Consider the following 21926-nt stretch of genomic DNA (forward strand, 5'->3'; position numbering starts at 1 on the left):
CAACCTGGTAGAGGGAAATGCATAGGGATCAACGTCAGGGCTAGTGCCTGTATGCAGCCCAGCCCCCAAGCTATCCAAGGGTGGGTTGCAAATGACTATGTGCTCAAGGAGTGGGAGGGTAGGTTCTTGTTTTATAAAATATGGGGGGATTTTTTGTGGACATCTTGTTTGAGCTATTATGATGGAAATTTTCAATTTTGCAAGGTCACTTGTTTTTTCGGATATTAACTGACTGTGTTGACTCTTTGGGTATGTTGTGGTGAATTAACTTAGATCTATCTATATATGTGTTCATTATCCAACTTTGTTTCGTAACAAAACGTCTAATAATATATATATATAATATATATATATATATGATATATTATAATATATATATGATATATTATAAGAAGTATAGAACGTAGGTATTCGAAACGTTTGGTAAATTAGGGTGAATGAATATATAAATTTTCTTACCAATGTTCGGGTTGTGTGACTGCAGCCAGCCCAGTCCGCGCGCGGTCAAGTTTTGCGCCATTTTGGTCGCGTGACCATTAGACTCTTATTTATAAGGGCGGTCGTAAAGTTTAGCATGCCTTTACGTTCTTTTCGCGTTCCTTAGGCTGAACAAGGTAAAGAACTGTATTTTCATGTCTTTAGTTAATTAGTTTCTGTACTGCACTTCATTTCGAATTATATTGCTACGTTCATTTCTTATGTAGCGTCGTTCGACAAACATTCGCATTACGTCATCAGTGTACTTTTGCCATTTATTTTCAGTTTTATGGCCTCCGTTTGAGTTCAGTAAAGTCTACCAGCCATAACTACAACGTTTCATTTAATCTAAGTAGTTAGAGCTTGTAATGAGTGCTAAAGACGTTTGGCCTTTGGCCTGGAGTCTTAGATCAAGGGTAGTAGTAGAAGGTGCTCAAGACGGTGAAAAGGCCGAGTAACGATAATGTTTAGCAGACTTATAGTTTTGGTTTTACTCTATGATCTCGCCATTGGACGAATGCGTTCGTTTTACCATAATTTCTCTTGCAATAATAAATGGGATAAATAATATGATATTGTTTGTGTTGATTTTTGCGATGTATCAGCTTCTATATCACAATATTTCCAAATGATAGCGATCGTGCGTTACCACATCAGACATTAATATAACTAAGGTCAAAACTGAGGCAGTGAAATTCTGTACACATATCAGATTCTTTCTTGCGTCTGATGCAGATGGTCTTTTCAATTGTAGGCAGAAGTATGCAAGCGCTCCGTTTACATTCCCAAGGGGGTACCCTGAACACAGACTTAATTCACTTAACAAATATAGCTTCAAGCCGTGTCCGATTATCTTTTGACTTTCATCATAAGAGCAAATCTGAGACTATGGGAATTTGAAGGAAAAAAACGCATGACTGAGAAACTGAAGTTAGTACAGTGCAAATGAAATTTTGCGAAGGCAGACGAGAATTGAGAAGATCGCGTTATGCTGCTTCGGGCACGACACTTCCCGCTCTAAAAGCCTACAGAATTCTTAACATTGCACAGTTTAGTCTGTTTGCTGCTGGTCTTATACCGTTAGCTGGAGACATCTCTCCTCAACCTGGTCCTTCTTTTCAACTAAAAAATTCTGGCTTATCGTTCGGCCCCAAAAGTAGAGGATTAGCTAGGGCTCATCTTAATATTCGTAGTCTGCTACACAAGATTGATCAAGTGAACCTTATCATGGGCGGTGTTAAGTCGTTTGATATATTATCATTCTCGGAGACTTGGCTTAATGATTCGGTTACTGACGACGAGATTCTCATGCCTGGCTATAGCTGTGTGAGGCGGGATCGCCAAGGAAAGGTTGGTGGAGGAGTGGCAATTTATTACAGCTATTTTATCAATTTACTATTCGCGAAGACCTAAATAATGCGAATGAAGCTGTGTGGATTCAAGTCAACCGAAAGAATTGTACACCTCTTGTTATTGGTTGTATCTATAGACCACCAGATCAACCGATCGACAACTTTACTGATAACTTCGATAAATCATTGTCCAAGATTGACCCTGCGTTTGATAAAGTTGCGCTTGGTGATTTTAATATAGATTTTTTGATTGGAAGGAGAAATGCAAATTTGGCTCACAAACGATTGCTCACGGGAATTGCTGAGCTACACGATCTCAAGCAAGTGATTGAATCTTCGACACGCGTCACGGAACACTCTGAATCTCTCATCGACTTATGCTTTACCAATGCTCAACAAAAAATTACGGAGTCTGATGTTTTAGATCCTGGTTTGAGCGATCATTCTTTGGTTTACTATGTAATGAAGAATGGTCGTCACCGAGTTCCACCAAAAATGATCCAATTTCGCTCGTATAAAAATTACAACAGAGATTCCTTTGTATCTGATCTCCACCAAGCAGCTTGGCATGTGGCTTTAAATAACCATGAAGATATCGATGACTGTGTCGACACCAGGAACAAATTATTCTCAGAGGTTGCCGCAGTACATGCTCTAATAAGAACAAGCCGGGTTAGAGGCTTTTCTATTTCTTGGATAAACTCTAGCATTATAGCTCTTATGAATAAGCGAGATCACCATCTGAAAAAAGCCAAGGGGAATAAAGACAACACTCACTGGCGTCTGTACCGTGAATTGAGGAACAAGGTAACCCACAGTATCAAGAAAGCCAAATCTGACTATTATACTAACCTAATAATTAACGGCAGTAAATCAAGCTTTAAAGACTTCTGGAAAGCTTTAAAACAAACTCTACCTTCGTCTAAAACTTCCTCCAGGATTACCAGTTTGTTGGCTGATGGTGTCCTTCTCACCTCAGGTCAATCTATTGCCTCGACTCTTAATTCATATTTCGTGAACGTGGGTAAGTCCCTTGCGGAAAAAATCGTTCCTGAACCGTACATAGCTAAAGCTACGGCCTGCCACTCGACTTTTACGTTTCAACCGATTAGTGAAGATTTTGTCTCAAGATCCATCAGTTCATTGAAAACGAATAAGGCCATTGGTCTGGACAAAATTAGCGCGCGTCTTTTAAAAGATGCTGTGGACGTTATTACTCCTTCTCTTACGGCCTTATTTAATTTATCCCTTCAAACAAGAACATTTCCTTCGATATGGAAAACAGCAAAGGTTATACCCTTGTTTAAAAAGGGTGATAAACAGAATGCTTCTAATTACAGGCCAATTTCCATTCTCCCGGCTGTAAGCAGGATTTTAGAGAGGGCGGTACATACTCATGACCTGCCGGTTACATTTAACTCTGAACCTAGGTGTTATGGAGGGTGTTCTACTGATGAGAAGGAAAAGAAAATATTGAGTTTGCCACCAAAATTTGCTGTATACGACAAGGTGAACACTGTTGAGTGTGAGGCGGAGATCGAGAAAGGGCTAGCGAAGCTGAGATGGACAAAGAGGAAGCAATTCGAGGGTGACAAGAACCAACAAGACGAGAACAAAGAGCCTGAAGGAGAAACAAAGGGAAGTGTGTACGATGTTAAGAGTAACACATTTGATTTCAGCAATATGAGGGCAACAGATCTCCCCTTCAACAAGAGAGTGCATCTACCTGAACCTCTTGACGAAAGGTCGGAAATTGCTATGCAAAACCTGAAAGTAAAATTAAATCAAATAACAGAAAAATACGTGAAAGATGAAAAGGTTTGCAAATGGAGCAACCTAGAGAAGAACGAAAAGGAAGGCTTGGTTTCAATGAAAAAGAAAGTTCAGAGTCAGGAGAGTGTGGTGTTTCAAACAGACAAGTCAGGTCGCCTCTCCGTAGACAGCATGGGGAACTACAGAGTAGCTTCTCAACCGCACGTTGTCGATAGCGTCTTAATTACCAAAGATGAACATGACCGGTTACAACAGCTCATAAATGCACATTCGACGTCTTGGGTGCGCATTTTAAATGCAGGGAGCGAGACCAATAACGAGACTAGGGTAAAGAACAATATGTTAAATAGTGATAGCCAAGTAGCACCGCTATATACCCTACGTAAGGACCATAAAGAGTACAGTGATGAGTACAAGGGCCCCCCCGTTAGACCGGTATGCGGGGCAGTGGTAGGTTACAACTGCAAGCTCTCTCACCTGGTGAGCGTTGTACTTACAGAGGTATGGAAATCGAGAGAGAATAGCGCCATATGCACGAGCACGGAAGACATGATCGCGGAAATGAACAGAGTTAATCAGGACCAGGATAACGACAACTTAATAATTGGCTCCACCGACGTGATTGCTTTATATCCTAGTCTTGATATTGGGTTCACAATCGATAAGGTGTGTGAGGTTTTCTACGAGAGTAACATCAGTATCCGAAGTATCAACAGTCAGGAGTTGGGTCTGTACCTGGCATTAACGACATCACCGGAAGTGCTAGCTAGGATGGAGATTACAAATGTATGTCCAACGAGAAAGACGAATAGAGGGAGACCACCCACGATCACTGCAAGTGGGAGTGAGGAGCAGAAAGAGAAAAGATTTAAATCGTGGAACCCACCAGTCACACAGCCAGATGAACGTGCGAAACGTATTATGTTGAAAGAGGCATTAAGAGTCGTATTGACAGTGATTATGAAAAATCATGTTTTCACATTTGATAACGAGATCAGAAAGCAAATAAGAGGTGGTCCAATTGGCCTTAAATTAACCGGGGTACTGGCCCAGATTTTCATGATTTGGTGGGAGGAAAAATTTGCAACAAGGCTGAATGAATTGGCCATCGTTGTGAAAATGAACAAACGGTACGTGGATGACATCAACATGGCTGTACAAGCAACACCAGTTGGGATGAGGTACAAGGATGGAAAAACTCACATGGATGAGAGATCCGTAGCTGAGGATCAAGGAATCAGTGACGATGAGAGGACTATGACATTGATAAAACAGATAGGAAACGACATACACCCGTCAATACAACTCGAAATAGATTACCCCTCTAAACACCAGGACGGAAAGCTACCTATCCTTGACTTGAAGGTGTGGATGGAAACAAAAGGGAAAGAGACAGACAGGCAGGACGAGAAAGCCTCAGCCTCAGTGATCATGTATGAGTTTTATTCCAAGAGCATGGCTTCTAAGACAGTCATACATGCTAGGTCTGCCGTAAGCTGGAGTACAAAGAGAACAGTCCTGACCCAAGAAGTCCTTCGGGTCTTACTTAACTGTAGCAGATTGTTACCATGGGAACGAGTAGTAGAGAATGTTAACGAGATGGTCCTGAGAATGCAATACTCGGGGTATAGCAAGAAATTCAGATATGAGGTTGTAGATTCAGCCCTCAAAGCTTTTAGAGCGAGACAAAGAGCTGAGCGAAAAGGAGAAAGACCGTTACATCGACCCAAGGAGTGGAGAAAGGTGGAACGAGAAAAGGAAAAGAGCGAAAGGAAATCCAACTGGTACAAACGCGGCGGGAATGAATCAGTAATATTTGTACCAGCTACGCCCAACTCACGGTTACGGAAGGAATACCAGAAAGAAATAAAGCAGCAAGGTTTCAATATTAAAGTGGTGGAGAAAGCCGGAATCGCCATTAAACGACTACTCCAAAAGTCCGACCCATTTAAACCGCGACAGTGTGGACGAGAAGACTGCCCAGTGTGTAGCACAGGTGGAAAAGGACCGTGTGATAGAGAAAGTGTGACGTATGAGATTAAGTGTATCCAGTGTAACAGCGTATACGTAGGGGAAACAGCCAGGAGCGCGTATACCAGAGGGAAAGAGCATACGCAATCACTTAACAATAAGGAAGAACGATCTGCATTGTGGAAACACTGTAAAGAGAAACACAATAGAGAGGTAAAGCAGTTCCGAATGGATGTGACGGGGGTTTATCACAATGACGCGATGCTGAGACAAATAACTGAAGGAGTGAGGATAAATAATGTGAACGAAGACTCGCTTAGGAACTCCAAGAACGAATGGAACTTTTTTCAAATCCCACGAGCTGTGATTGATACATCATGACCGCTTACATGAAGCCTGGAAGAAGTGTGGACATTTCAGAGTCACTTATATGAACAATTATTTATGAGTATTTTAAACATGGCGGAGTACTACTGATGAGGATCGTAATTGATCGAAATCGATTTGGAATTCCGCTACATTTTTACAAGTGACTTTTTATATACCATTTTACACGTTTTTACAATTCTTGTATTCGTTTTATAATAGTTTTTAGTGCGTCGAACGTGACTACGAGACGTTATGTCTAGCAAACTGACTCAAGGTACATACTCAGTTTTATGCATATCTTACTGAGAATAATTTAATTTCACCCAACCAGTTTGGATTTAGATTGAAGTCATCTACTGTTACTTCCGCCACTCAGCTTTCTGATCAGATCCCTCACTCCATGGACAATGGTTGCCTGACCGGTGCTGTTTTTTTAGACCTCGCCAAAGTGTTTGACACTGTCAATCATTCAATACTGCTCCAGAAGCTCTCAACTTACGGTGTTGATGATGCTGGCAAAGCCTGGTTTACTTAATTCTTAACAAACAGAACAGAAATGACTAGCTGCGATTATGCTTGTTCTAAAGCTTCCGCTGTATCCACTGGCGTTACTCAAGGCTCTATATCGGGCCCGCTTTTATTTATGATTTACATGAATGATCTACCTGATGTTTAGCAATTATGTCAGGTTACTTTATATGCAGATGACACTGTTTTATATCTCGCTTCCTAATCTACTGTAGAATTACAAAGTAAGATTAACGCTGACTTAAAACGTATATGTGGGTGGCTTCGGGCAAACCAACTGACTCTGAATGTTCAAAAATACAAATTTTTGCTTATCGATAGTAGTTCCCGATTGAATAGAGTTGAGTCCCTACTCATTTCGGCTGATGATACCCCTCTCGATAACGTAGATTCTTTTACTTACCTAGGCATTGTGATTAATAACCGCTTCTCCTGGACTGACCACATTGACTATATTCGTAGTAAGGTCAGTGGAAAGTTAGGTCTTTCAAGGCGTATCAAATCTTGCCTCCCCCTCAATGCTATAATTATGTTTTTCAATAGTTTCATTTTACCTATTTTTGACTATGGGGATATCAATTGGGGAGATCGCGGAAATGCGTCCTTAATGTCTGAGCTGCAAGTGTTGCAGAATAAGGCCGCTCGCCTCATTTTAGACTTACCTGTTTATTTTTCCGCAAATGAGGCCCCATAAAGACTTGGCTGGAAACCATTACTGCGTCTTAGAAAGGAACACCATGCCATCTTTATGTATAAATTAATTAACAACCATTCATGTAATACTATTCCTGTCACATTTAATTGTGACTTTCCTGGTTACAACACAAGATCGAGAAATGACGTTCGAAAATCCAGTGCTACGAGAAGATAGGGTCATTGGTCGTCAGTTAACTTTAGCGCAGATATAGGGAATGGTTTAGACATCTCACTAAGAAATGCAAACTCACTGCCTGCCTTCAAATGTGGCCCGCCTAAATTTAATTTTTAACTTTAATTGACTTTGCTAGTATTACTTTTAGTTTATTACTTTGTCATTAGTGTTTTTAATTAGTTTTTAGATTTAGCTTTAGTTATTTGTTGCTATTTGTAATTTATCTTTGTATTAGTATTTAACTTAAGAGGACCCTCCTGTAAACCACTTTTGTGACGTTGGCATCCTCATTAAAGATTATACTATATAATTCGAGGTCGAAGTGTGCGAGACACGCTTTTTTTTTAACGGAACGAAAGGTCTTCATCTGAATGGTAAAACCATAGTCACGCTGTCTGCGGTTTAAATGAAACATCCTTTAGTGGTGGACATTAATGCATTAATCACTTAGCTGAAATAATTAAAATAGAAGATTCTAGAAATATTTGACAAATTACACTGGCCGGCGTGTCATCAGTATCCAATTTTTAAAACCTTAGGCTAGCGCCACATTTTTGTCCTTGATATATGGCCCTCGGCACTCAGCTCACTTGATATAGCATAGAAAAAGCTTCGCGTCGATAGCAGTTTGAATGGCGTTGGTCGAACGTGAGGGAGAAATCACAATTTAAAGTCAAGCTGCGGTGACTAATATGGGACCGTTGAGGACACACATGCTATAACTATCATGTAAATTTAAGATATGTTCGGTTTGTTTTGCAAGAAAGAAGAATATCACAATAAACCTCGATAAATGTGCTAGACAGTTAACTATCACATCAGAAGTCGAGTGCACGTTAGTTTAGTCTGAGTGCACGGCCGTTCTTGTCGTGACTCGTTGCCCAAGGCCATCGTGGCGTCATGGCTTCTCCCATCTATCGATTTTCTCATTATTGTGAGGGTATTTTTGTTTTTTGTTGTAGCTTTTTACTTTTTTTGTCAAGTAAGACTGTCTGACAAAATCTTATTCAGTTCAATTGAAAATGACTTTTCCCATACCGAACAAAAAAAAAACAACAAATGGATTGAGGAAATTCTGGTAGGCCGGAGAGTCGCAAAAACAGATTGAATAAACAAATTGAAATATTCAATCCCCACTTTGTCAAATTTATTTCAAAAATTTCTCAACGCTTATTCCCAATGAATAGAAGAGAGTTTTAAAAACCACTACAAATTATTTCGAAATGAACTAAGAAACAACGCGATTACCAGTTTCGGAGGAGTTTATGATTAATAACACGGCTCTAACGTTCGGTGTTTTTAGAACTTCGCTGCATGACTTAATAATACGTATTGCCGACTGTTTTTTTTCCTTTAGTTACAAAAACCTAGCATTTACTACAGGATGTCATACAACCTTTTTTTTTTTTGATTGTCTGACTGGCTATCTCTATTGCATAGTTTGTACACACAGAGTGTTTCCGCCCGTCAATTCTCAATTTGCTTAATTAAATATCAACCCTTTCCAGAACAAAAACACATTTGTATATGTGCACGATCCTTCGCAGTAAAGCACTATTTAAGCAATTGTGAAAATCAGACCTGAAAAAAATTCAGGCCTGTACGGGATTCGAACCACTGACCTCTGCGATACTAGTGCAGCGCTCTACCAATTGAGCTAACAAGCCAACTGGGAGCAGGCCATCAAATTAATTCGTGCACATATGTGCACATATCGTGCACATATACGTTTCATAACCGCAGTTCATATATATGTATTTCATATGTTTGTTGTTTAAAAACACATTTGATTAAGAATTTATCTCCTTTCTGAACTGACAGTGATCTTTTCAAGCAACCTGAACTATCAATCACAGGCGGTGACGTCATCACAAACAATCATGCGAATTCAATTCTCAATCTCAGTGTTATAATCTGTTCGTAATTTCCGCGTTATGAGACTGTTTACTTTAGCATTCAGAGTCGACTGTAAGCTGCGCTTTAATCATTGGTGTTAAAACGAAATCCTTGGCGAAGAGCTCTGCATTTGGTAGCTTCACGTATTCCAAGATAGGTTTTAATTTGAAAACGATTGTTTTGATTTCACTTTAAAATTTCTATTACACAGAAAAGGCATGTTAAAAAGTCTTATTGAGGGAGGGGGGCATTGGGTTCTCTTAGGAACCGAAAAACCGCTCTAAAGAATGGCCAAAACCACAGAATCGAAAGTCCCAATGCCCCTTTCTAAGTTCAAATCTAGATTGGAGACCTTTCTTTTTAAGCAAGGTTATGAACTATCCTAGGTTCTCCATTTTGTAATTAATTTTGTTATTATATATATATAGGTATACGATTTTAGTCCTTTTCAAAGCATTGTAAAGCGCTTGGCACTGAAAAAGATAGGCGCTATATAAATATTTTATTATTATTATTATTGTTACTATTATTATTATTTCCTATGGTAATATTAAGTCAACCGCAAACTTGTTAATTTTTAAAGATTTGAAATGTCATTTTATGCGGATTAACTTCTTACTAACCGCCTTATTGAGGAATATTGACCAAAGGTAATGACAGACAGCGATGTTTGCACAAAAATGAGAAAAGGGTCAGTCCTGATTTCTCAGTTCAGCTCAAGCAAGCGAGGGCTGCGAGATTAGAAATAAGTTCTTAAAAAAGGTGCTAGGACCAAATTTCCTTAATTTTCAATTTGCTGACTTTATAATTGTTCTAATTATTAACGTGACATGTCCAGTATTTTGCTTATGGGAACAAGAATGTAGCTGATATGACATTAGGTAAATGTTGAGCTTCCTGTTTGACATCCCAGGTGCTAGACAATACAATAAACAAAGTAGCAGAAGAAGTTCTTTCTACAGATGAAATGGAAGAAAGACAGCCTAAAATTCAGGTAAGCAGTGATTTCGGAGCTCCATTATAGCAAACAAGTAAGAGTCATACGAAATTAAAGCTATGTTTAAAGGGATCGATCTTTGGAGACGTTCCAGGGCAAGACTCACCGAGTAAACATTGGCCCAAGCAAGACTGAAACTTTGAATCTTTATTACAAGTTTCGTATCAAGTTCTCCCCTTTCCGTCCGTTAAGTTTATTTCAAATCAGTAGTTTCAAATTTTCCACTGTTTTAACTCAAAGTTGGTCAATTTACGATCACTTCGAATTATCACGAAATAAAAGAAAAAAAAACGCGATTACCAGTTTAGGAGGATATTAGGATTAACGACATGGCTCTCACTTTCGATGTTCGTAAAACTTCCAAACGAGCCACAGGACTTTAAGGCAACAAATATCTCGCATCTATCACAGGATGTCATATAATCTCCATACTGAACTTTGCAAAGACTGTTTTCATCTGTGACATCCCACGCGAATGAATAATTGAATAGGAAATTCATGGTGAGATATGAAAATTGCTTGGTGACACACAAACACACTTGACTGAAAAGATATCTACTTCCTCGACTGACAATCGATTAATTTTTCACGCTCCGACCTAAAATACCAATCAGATGCAACAAAAAGCAATTACGCAAACTCACTCTTACTCAGCAATCTATTACCTCTTCCTATGAGTTTCATTATCTGTTAGATAGTTCTCATGCAAATTACAAACCGCAATACACACATATTTTAATTTTTTCAAAGCCAAAGATTTCATATTTACTTGTTGTCCACTGCCAGCTGCGCTTTCAGTCGTTGGTGTTAGAACGAAATCCTAGGGGAAGAGCTCTGCATTTGGCAAATTCACGTATTCCAAGGTAAATTTCAGTTGGAAAATAATAGTTTTGATTTTATAGTAAAGATCTTATTACACAGACAAGACATGTTTGAAGGTTTTATGGCCTTAACTCGTGCAGATAAAAACACAAGGTGAAGAATGTAGCACTGATAATTAAAACTTCTTCAGCTTAAAGTCCTTAAGTTATTTATGAAGGGATTTATCGACTTGTTCAGGCAAGACATTTGTCAAAGCAAGAATGAAGCTTTAATTCTTTATTATAAGTTTCTCATCAGACGTTTCTTTCTTTTCAAGTAAGTTTATGTCAAATCAACCTTATGAAATTCTGCACTGTTTTGACTCAGAGTTATTTAAATACTTTGCACAACTTTCCACTTGTTTTTCTTCTTATTTTAGGGTTACAGATGCAATGATGTTGGCAATCCCGCTTCTTTTACGTCTGTCGTTAACTTTTTGCGATGATCTGAGCAAAAACTACTATTAATAATGAAGTTTCGACATTCATTTCAGGTATGTCAATGTAGCCAAAATTGGAAATAGTTATGAAATCAAGCTTAACGTAATTTTATACAATCTGTAGTTTTTTTTTTTGGGCAGTATAGTGCAATTTCAGTTAGATTAAACGAATAGTTCAGCTTTCAAAGACCATGGGAATATGTAAAAAATAATTTACAAAAGCTTGTTAATTTTACATTAATGTTCAGCATGAACACAAAGATTATGCAAATTTTAGCCACACACTCAGAAATTTTCGCAGAATTTATACAGAATACTTCTCTCAAGCTTGGTATCAGATATAATTTTTCTAGAAAGGTAAAGCTAATCCAAAAACTAATTTGGTGTTTAGTGGACGAGTTTTCCGAGCGTGTACGTGTCGTGTGATCAACTATGTTTTAGTCTGTTTGACCTTTATTTCTTTTGCATTGTGTTAAATGCAAAGGGGATTTCTCTTAGCAAATCATAATGTAGAAGTTGACATTTTTAAAGTAAATGTAGAAGTTTATATTTTTAAAAGAAATAGCATAAATGTATGTGAAGGATGTCGTGCGCTAATAGACACCGAAAATTATTTAAAATTTGCCTAAAAAATGTTGGGGGAAAAGTCTTTAGTCTCTTCTACGCCTTGTTCTGTCTTGTTTAGCGCAGAACCGAAATAATCAATTGGGAGGTTATACTTCCACAGGTTGAAGTGGCCAGCAATTTCGAGGAACATAGGCTTAAATGTTAAGACAATCACACTACTTACAGTTCCGCTTCCACTTCTAGTCAACACCAGCACTTACCTTCACATTGAAACTCCTATTACTATGTTCAAAAAACTTTTGATTCTTTTTGGGCTATATACTTTAGTTTATTCTAATAAAAAAAGTGACACTTTCAGACTGAGTATCTCTTAGATGTTGTGACCGACGAAGAAAATCGCTAATTAATTATTAACTTGCACAGTGAAAGTGTCTGTTTGTCCGTGAGTTGAGGAAAACCAACCGTGTGTGTAGTATTCGCTACGTACTTTTGCCATTTTCATGACGTGCTCGCGGTAGCGAAACTATCAAAAAGAGGTCATCTTGCAGGAATGGACAGCCGCCATATTATATATACTAGATCAATTCTAAAAGCATGGAATGAACATAAGACAGCTCAGTTAGGGTTTTTGCAAAAAAAAAAGATAAATAAACAAAAAAAAACCCAGCAGTGATTTAGCAGAGGCCATGCTACACGACATTTCGGAAGAAGGTCAAACAGAAAGCTCCTCTCGGTACTTGGGTGAACGTCACGCGGGAAACGTTTACAATCGATCGAAAGATTAATCCCAATTAAGTTTTTCAGTGACCTTCTTCTCCTAGTAAAAACGAAATACAGGATACATTCCCCAAAAATTTCGTTTTGGTATCCTCTATTCTTATTGAACATGGATTGTGCCAGATTTTCTCGCAGATGCGTAGCGCTTCTCTTCGTACCTTGCTTTGTACCTGAGGAATGACACCAATACAAATTCAAGTATTGGAATGTCTTCGTCTCTATGTAATGTGTATCCAGACGTTAAGGGTCGATTCCTCGTTAAACCTCTCGCTTTTTACACTTATTTTCAAGAGCATAATTTATGAGTCTGATATTTCAGCCATGAGTTGTGATTGTATCATGGTACAATGTACATTTGTAATTTGCCCGTCTTACAAATTCTCCTATTTGGTCTTTGGTTCTGTCATATCGAAAGCGTCGTCGATATACCTCTTCCAAAGTAGCGGTTTAGTTGTGCTCTGGGTAGTAATACCCTTTTTTCTAATTTTTCCATGAAAATAATGGTAAAAATTACTACCGTTATGGTACTCTTTGCATTATTCGGGGTCCCGGATAATAGACAATAAACACGGCGCGCAAAGCATCTCGGCCTAGGGCCATCCTCGTGGTTCGATTTCGTGGCTGTTTGTGCTTTACAGATAGAAAACGTTGTGTTCTTACCTCATTCTCGTGGCTTTAATCTCGGGGTTGGTTGTGCTCTACAGACAGATAACGTTGTCGTTTTATCCCGTCCACAATAGCGGTTCAGTTGAGCTCTGGTTGATGATATTTTTTGTACTTTTGCCATGGATGTACCTTGTTACTCGTGCAGAGAGAGAGAGTGGCCGTATTTAGGAAACAGATCCTTGAAGCACATCATTGACAAACACTACGACCAAACTAATGTTATTGGCGTTTCCAAATTCTATCCAAACATTGATCCACTGTTGATCTTCAAAACATTCAAGGAAAAGCTTTGCGCAGGCATTCTGCTAGTAAAAGTTGATCTCCGCTATCCATCCGCGCCAAGATTGATTTATTACTGCCCGATAGAATTTGAAGTAGGCAGCTATCCAATTGGAAGATGGAGCATGCCAACAGAGGAAACCCGTTATGTAAGAGTCGTATGCACCACCTTAAGATGCTCCTGCAACCTTCTTGTGCCTAGATGGGTGTTAACAATTTTTCCGGATAGAGACCCTAACTAGTTGGACTAGCTAGACCCTAACTAACGATCTCCTATTGGAGGTGATGCTCATGGAGCTAAAATCCAAAGCTTTGGCAAAATTAAATAAGGAAAGGAACTGTTGATTGCAGTCACGACGCAGAAAAGTCAATCAGAATGATATACCTTTTCAGTGTAGATGCGCGAGAAAATAGTCAAGAATTGAGGCTCGATAAAAAAAACAAAAAACAAACAGAGCTGTAACTTTTTGCTTTAGCTGAGATATTTACATTGCTGTAATGACATGATTCCAGATCTAGTTGAACCCAATCGAGAAGTCATCTGGCTAAACTGACAGAAGCCCCACGTAATCTAGCTCAACATAGTCTACCACAATTCTTTCAACCTGGTTTTTCCCAACTAGTACCATGAATCAGAGTCAATTAACCTTCTGCTTTGTCTACCTGCTTTGTAAAATAAGTCTGATATGCTGTTTAAAAATTGTCCTTGTACCATTACCTGGAAGCTTTGCAGCTAAATGGCTTCCTTTCTTACTAGAATCAAAGCATAGTAACAGCTTCCCAGTACAATTAGTTTCCTCAATCTTAGAAGTCGCATAGATGTAATATTTGATTACAAGAGATAATGCGTGGTGCAATGGATTAAAATAACAAAAGAAGTTGGTGTTAAATTCGATATGTTTGTACCTTTTACATCATCATGAAATGCACAAAAAGGAGCGTATAAAAAATTATGCTCGATTATTTGGCTCTCCTCTTTTCGAGTATGATAGATAATAGAGATGTTATATGCATTCCTGGAAAATTATTCTGATTTATTTCATTCCTTCGCAACATTTCAAGGTCTCCTCATACAGGTACCTCTTTTTGAGACTAAACTAGGCTAACGGGTGTTGTTAATGATATTCCTACCAAGATAATAGAGAGAGAGAGGGGGAGAGAGAAAGAGAGACAGGGAGAAGAGGGGAGGGGGAGTGGGAGAGAGAGAAAGAGAGAGGGAGACCTCATATGTGTCATTTCCTTCTTGCCGCCCCTCACCACACAGAGTGGGGAGTAAAATTGACAATCCATGCACTAGTGGCCCCTGCTCAACCAGAGTGGATTGTAGCGGAAGTAAGTATTCTAATCGAAGCAGTTTGCACGTCTTACAATTTGTTCGATTTCGTGATTGGTTGTGCTCTACAGACAAAAAGGGTCGTCATAGTTCCTCTTTTAAACAAGCGGTTTAGTTTTCCTCTGTGTTCTCATTGGCCTTTAATCTCGGCCAATAAGAACACAGGATTGTCCAAAATGGCTGCCCTCGACCATTTTCTCTTCGATGAGGACCTAGATACTCGAGGATAGCCATGATTCCACGTTGTTATTCGTGCAGGGAGGCTCTCGGACGAGTGTTTATATCCACGGAATCTAAGGAGCATATTACTGAAAGACACTACGACCTAAAAAATGCTATTGATGTTTCCCAATTCTATCCAAATGTTGATCTTCAGTCGGTCTTCGAAATATTCAAGGCCAAGCTTCTCGAAGGCATTGTGGAAGAAGTATTTAATAATTCAACCCGACACGGAAAACTGGTTTATAGATGCCCATTCGATTTTGTAGTGGGTACCTTTCCAATTGAACATCCATGGGGCATCACAACACACGAAACCTGTTACTCCAGAGTAGTTTGCGACACCTCCATATGCCCAATATGTGATCATCTTGTGCCCACAATGGTAAAAACAGCTTTTCCAGATGGGCGACTGAACTAACCTATCCCACATCGAGAGTGAAATTTATTGAGCTAAAATTCGTAGGTTTGACTAACTGAAACTGAGGAACTATCGAGTATAGCCATGAAGTAGAAAAGCCTTTTACAATGATGCACCTTATTCAATGTAAATGGGTTAAATGATGCCTGAATTGAATTGAAGCTGAATTAAGAAACAAAGCAGAACTGTAACTTTCTACTGTAGGTGATATATTTGCATCAAGTTGTAATGAAACAGTTCAGGTGCTATATGTGTTACCAACTTCAGATCCAATTCAACTCAATCAAGAAGCATCCAATCATCTCCTGCCTAAACTAACTGAAGTTCCACGTGATCTAGCTCAACATAGTCCAATTCATTCAATGTAATTCCTTTGAATGCGTTCTGTTCATACTGGTTGAAAGATGCAACATGGAATGAGTTTTACCTTTCCTGATAGCTGCTCAAAAAAGTCAATTCTAGCCCTCCTATGTTCCTAATGAAGTTTTCCTTGCATTGTTGAAAAGAATACATTCTGCAAATAAAGAACAAAACCGTGTTCTGAAAATCCACGAGTCAATCTTTTAAGCAAGCTGAGGGATAGGGTATTTTTAGGGAACCAAAAGTAGGATAAATTTCTAACTGAATCCAAGTACCGCAGTATAACCAACATGTGTAATCTAGACGTATTCCGAAGAAATCTCGCATAATTCGTTTTGAAAAATATTTCTTAGGGAACTGACTTGTAACAGAGGATGTGATAATATCATCTCTTCAAATGAAGCATGTAGAACAAGTCTTGTCACATTTCTATCTCTCTCTTTAAACTACGTCACTTTGGAATGCTAATGCAATGAGTTTCCTTCGTTGGGGGATACCCAGGCGAAGAAGAAGAATAGTGAAGCTTCCTTTAGAGTCCTGGAATAAGGTTTTAAAGCCTTGTTCTCTCTCACTTTAGCCAGAAAGTTATTACTAAGTGTAAAGATCAGTTAGTTTTTAATATGACTGCTGGTAGAGAGAAAACGATCGCTGATGGGTGATATTTCCACATAAAGTTCAAATCTCTCAAACAGTGTGGGTCTGTTGCTGAGTCCAGGCAGTATATTACTATCTTCAATCCCCAGGGGAAAAAAATTGCAGTGAATTCCATCACAAAGCTGTAACGGCTCTGTTTTAAGTAACGTGACAGTCATAAATTCTAAAACTCAAATAGTTTTTTAGGTCACTGCAATGAATGTAAGCCTATATTATAATTGTTGTGAACTTTATCTCCTACATTTTCACATTTTAAAAATGTTTGTGATAATTAATTATTATTGTCATTTGACATGGACGAAAAGCTTAATGGCTTGTAAGAGAGCAATGAGGGAGTTACGTCTCTAGTGTGAAAAGCTTAAATGCAGTATTTTTTATGTAGTTTGATTGTATGTTTGTAATTTTTTGTAGCAAACTGAACAACACTTGAGCGGGAAGATGATGCATGGTGGAATTCAATAGTATGGTAAGATCTTACTTTGCCAATGTATGGGACCGTTAGATTAGCAAAAAGTGTGGCCGGGAACTTTTTCATTTTTCAAGAATAAGGTACTTTCATGTCCAAGAAAAACATCTGATTGGATTTGCAAATACCTGCTCATTATGTTGCAAGATTGACGGTCAGGTTCATGCCCTGATAGAGGTCAGCTATTGGGTAGAGACCCTGTGTTTGCAGAGTGGTTGAGAGCTTATGAGGGGCAGCTAACACCTGATGCATTACCCCCCTTCAAGCCTGCCTGACCAAAGAATATACAGATGACCTAACGTCAAGACTAGTGCCCCTACGTAGCCCAGCCACTAACCTATATAAGGGTGGATTGCAAATAGCTAGGGGCAAAGGGAGGGTATGTTTTTGAAACCCCTTGACCAACTGCCATTTTTCTCTGAGGCTGGAAGGGGCTGGTCTTATACATCGAGGTTGAAAGACTGCATTGCAAGATTGGTAGTCAGGCTTGTGCCCTGTAAAAACCTCAGCTGCTGGGTTGACACTCTATGGCTGGAGGTTAGTTGGGTGTTAAATAGGATACCTTTGAGGGAGGGGGCTCAATTGACATTGCAAAGCCTGATGTTTAGGATATCGACTTGGATTTTCAGTTTAGCCATGGAGTGTTAGCCCAGTAGCTAAGATGTGACAGGTACAAGCCTGATTACCAGTTCCGCAATGCATGCTTTAAAACACGGTCAATAAGACAAGCCCATTGCAGCCTTAGAAAAAAAGTTCCAGTGGACCAAGTGGTTACAAAAACCAACCATTCCCACTCTTGAGTATTCCACACTGAATCTTTTGGAACTCAGCCTTGCATAAAGTGTTGGCTTGGATGTATGCAAGCACTAGTCTTGACGTTACGTTTCTTGCATTTTCTTCAGCCAGGCTAGCTTGAATGCGGGCGATGCCCATCTTCAAGTGAAGACCTAGCCACAAGATTTTTATTGCAATGTTAATTGAGCCCTCTCTCTCAAGGGCATGCTTTTTAACACTCAACCACCCTCCGGCCATGGAGTATCAGCCATGTGGCAGGTGTGCGATAGGGTAGAAGCGTGACTACCAATCCTGCAGTGCAGGCTATGAACCTGGATGAAGGAGACAAGCCCCTTCCAGCCTTATAATTATATGCCAGCTGACCTAACCCTTAGCTCTCCACACAGAGGCATTTAAAGCCCACCCTTTGATAGGGTGGTGGCTGGGCTGCATGTGGCTCTAGCCTTGACGTTTAGCTTCATGCATTTTCTTCAGCCAGGCTGGCGAAAAGGGTGGGCGATTCCTGCCTTCAAGCGAAAACCTAGCCATCAGGTTTTTACAGCTCTTCAAAGCCTGCAGCTGTGGACTTTCAATCCCCCTCTAACCACAGGGTGCTCAGCCACTTCCCGAGCTCTGACAGGGCATGAGCCTGAGTGTTAATCTTATACAAAGGGGGCCTGTGAGTCTAATCAGATGTATATCTGAGTGAATTTACCAAAATATACCCAAAATAACAACAAACTAACTGTCAATTTCCATGCACACACCTTTTAAAATTCCAGACTTTTACCAACACTTTTACACCCCCTAGTAAAAGTGATCTAGTCCCATAGAAGAACTGTAGAAAGCATGGGTCTGACTCTGAATTAATGAGATTCAGCCTGATAAGAACTCAGCCAGGATGTTCAATTTTAGGCAAAAAGCAAATCCCACATGAAGCCTACCTTTCCCGTCCTTTAGCTTTTCACACAAAGCTTAAGTATTGGTTATGTGTTGGTGTTTTAACTTAGATCTAATATGTTTATATATATATATATATTCTGTATATGAGGGAAACCCTGACCTTGTACACCCCAAATAATCATATATATATATATATAAACGATTATTTAGGACAATAAAAATTAAACGATTTGTAAACGATTATTTTCCTAAATAATCGTTTACAAAGCTCCATATGATTGTAGAGCACTCTGCGATTCAAAGATAAGGTTTTTTACATTTTTACATTTATATATATATATATATATATATACACCCTATATTTAGGAATTATTCCACGAGCGCGCGTTGGATATAAGATGATAGATAGCCAACGAGGCGCGTAGCGCCGAGTTGGCTATAATCATCTCATATCCAACAAACGCGAGTGGAATAATTGTTTTATTAAAAAAACGCCCCAAAACTATTAGACAAATCTTCTCGACTTTATTTTGTGAGAAGAAACCGCATGAATATCAATGTACAGAAATTAGATTATGGTATATTGGCTCATATACCATAATGGCTGAGCCAATAAAAAGTCTTGAATTGCATTATCCAATGATCCAGTTTTTAATATATATTTATATATATAGTTTATATATATACAGTTTTTAATATATATATATATATATTTTTACATATATATATATATATATATATATATATATATATATATATGTACTCAAATACCACAGAGAGATGCAATCTTTGCATAGCTTAAAAATTCTTTATCATATGCAGAACAGGGGCGGGCACCCTAAACAACCAGCATGGTTGTCCTGATAGTGTAGTGGTCATCACACCTGACTAGTAACAGGAGGGACGTGGGTTCAAATCCCGCTCAGTGCAAATTTTCTTTTGAAACATTTATTCTATTTATAAATATATATATACACATTTGAGGAGGTAGACGATACCGTTGAATAGTGCTCAATACACATGTACAGAGCTTAATACAGTAGGTAGCGATCAAACAAGACGACACGTGGTTTCTGTTACTTGGAGTTTCGTGCTTACGCACTTATCAGATAGATTAAATCTGTATGATGAGTGCGTAAGCACGAAGACTCCGAGTAACAGCAACCGTGTGTCGTCTTGTTTGATCGCTACCATCTGCATATATATTTAACAATTATTCGCCTCGGATTCGGTGAATATTGTCGAATAATCGATAATCGATTATTCGACGATATTCACCGAACCTCAGGCGAATAATTGTTTTAGTATAACTTCAGAGCTGAACAACAGAGAAATCTCTAAAATCATAACGTTTTAGTAACATTTATTAACATTTTATTTTAGCTTTTTATATCAACCGCGTGGGGCGGTTTATATAGCGTCATATAAGAAACCGCTCGACCAATCAGATTGCTGGAAACTCTTTGCTCAGCTCTGAAATTATACTAAATATATATATATATATATATATATATATATATATATATAGCGGTTATAAAACATGTTTTCCATCGATAATAAACCGTCTAACGATCGCAGCGCAAGCTGCGTAAAACTCAGAGTAATGGTGAAACGATCTTCCTGCCATCCTGTCATTAATTTATAACCGCTATTGAAACGCTCTGCAACCCGCATCGAGCACTTTTTCACAGCCACGACTTCTCCTAGTCTGTTTATATATATATATATAGTACAGCGGGTATGATGTGTTGTAGGCAGAAAAAAACAACTACATATACCTCCCTACAGACCTGTTTCGTGGTCGCCCACTTAAAATCCCCTGTTGAGTGGGCAACCACGAAACAGGTCTGTAGGGATGTGTATTTAGTTGTTTTTTCTGCTTACCACACATCATACCCGCTCTACTATTTGTATCGAGCACTGTTTCACGGACGCCAAGTTTAATTCCACTATATAAATGTGAAGGTAGAGTCTACCTCGGCATAAAGTGCTCAGTGCTGTGTTAGCAGTGCTGGGTATACATTATTTGAAGAATCAAAGAGGACGTATCGATTCTCTGTTACTCTGAGTTTCGCACCGAAGCGCTCGCCAGACAGAATTTTTCGATTTGTCCTCTTTATTTCTTCAACTAATGTATATATATATAAATTGTACAATGTAGATATTCGTAAAACAGTGCTCAATACATTAAAGTAGAGCGAAGTATATATATATCGTTTGGTTTACCTTTTTACTTTATATATATATTTATATATATATAACTAACTGCAGACAGAACTGTTTCGGATTTCTGGGCCTCATCAGTGCAGTGCTGATGCAAGGAAGGGGGAGAACCGAGCGGGATATATATATATATATATATATATACATAAGGTCGTAGTAGTAGCAAGTATGATAAATATAAGAATTACGTTTTAAAGTGTCGTAATTCTTTTCCTTCGAATATTATCGAAAGAACTTTCAAGCGGTATCTTGACGGGTCCTCTTCTCAAAATAGCCGGAACTTTGATCAAAATAATACACGTTACTATAAAATCGTTTTGTCGGCTATTATTCTAAAATAGCGACCCTCAAACTCCAACAACTCACTAAGCGCTTTTGTAAATCGGACCTAAATATCAAACTAGTTTTCACTTCTTTGAAAAATAAAAACATGTTCAGTGTGAAAGATCGTACTCCTGATGCTCTAAAATCCATGATAGTTCATCAATTTTCTTGTGCGGGATGTAATTCCTGTTATATTGGCAAAACGAGTCGCCACTTCTCTACTAGGATAAAGGAGCACACGGAAAGCGATAAAAGCTCGCATATTTTTAAGTATTTCAACACATCTCCTTCTTGTAAGAACAAATACTCCCCTTCTTGCTTTAGTATTCTGGACTCTGCTAACAACTCAATTGATTTAAAACTCAAAGAAGGTTTTTACATAAATAAGATCAAACGTGAACAGGTGACCTGGAAAATAATGGCTCG

The 21926-nt window shown here is 38.7% G+C and overlaps 2 long non-coding RNA genes across 2 annotated transcripts in view; both read left to right on the top strand.

Moving 5' to 3' along the window:
- The window catches only part of LOC148730920 (uncharacterized), a 45050-nt gene that overhangs the window by 14663 nt on the left and 8461 nt on the right, over positions 1–21926 (top strand). The window lies entirely within an intron of this gene.
- LOC111344307 (uncharacterized) overlaps positions 9725–21926 on the top strand; it is a 34290-nt gene continuing 22088 nt past the window's right edge. Inside the window, exons 1-5 of the long non-coding RNA XR_016001935.1 lie at positions 9725–9999; positions 10151–10231; positions 11021–11097; positions 11475–11588; positions 17222–17276. This is a non-coding gene — a long non-coding RNA (uncharacterized LOC111344307). The remainder of the gene's footprint in view (positions 10000–10150; positions 10232–11020; positions 11098–11474; positions 11589–17221; positions 17277–21926) is intronic.

The sequence above is a fragment of the Stylophora pistillata genome, chromosome 5 (assembly GCF_964205215.1).
Source record: "Stylophora pistillata chromosome 5, jaStyPist1.2, whole genome shotgun sequence".
NCBI lineage: Eukaryota > Metazoa > Cnidaria > Anthozoa > Scleractinia > Pocilloporidae > Stylophora > Stylophora pistillata.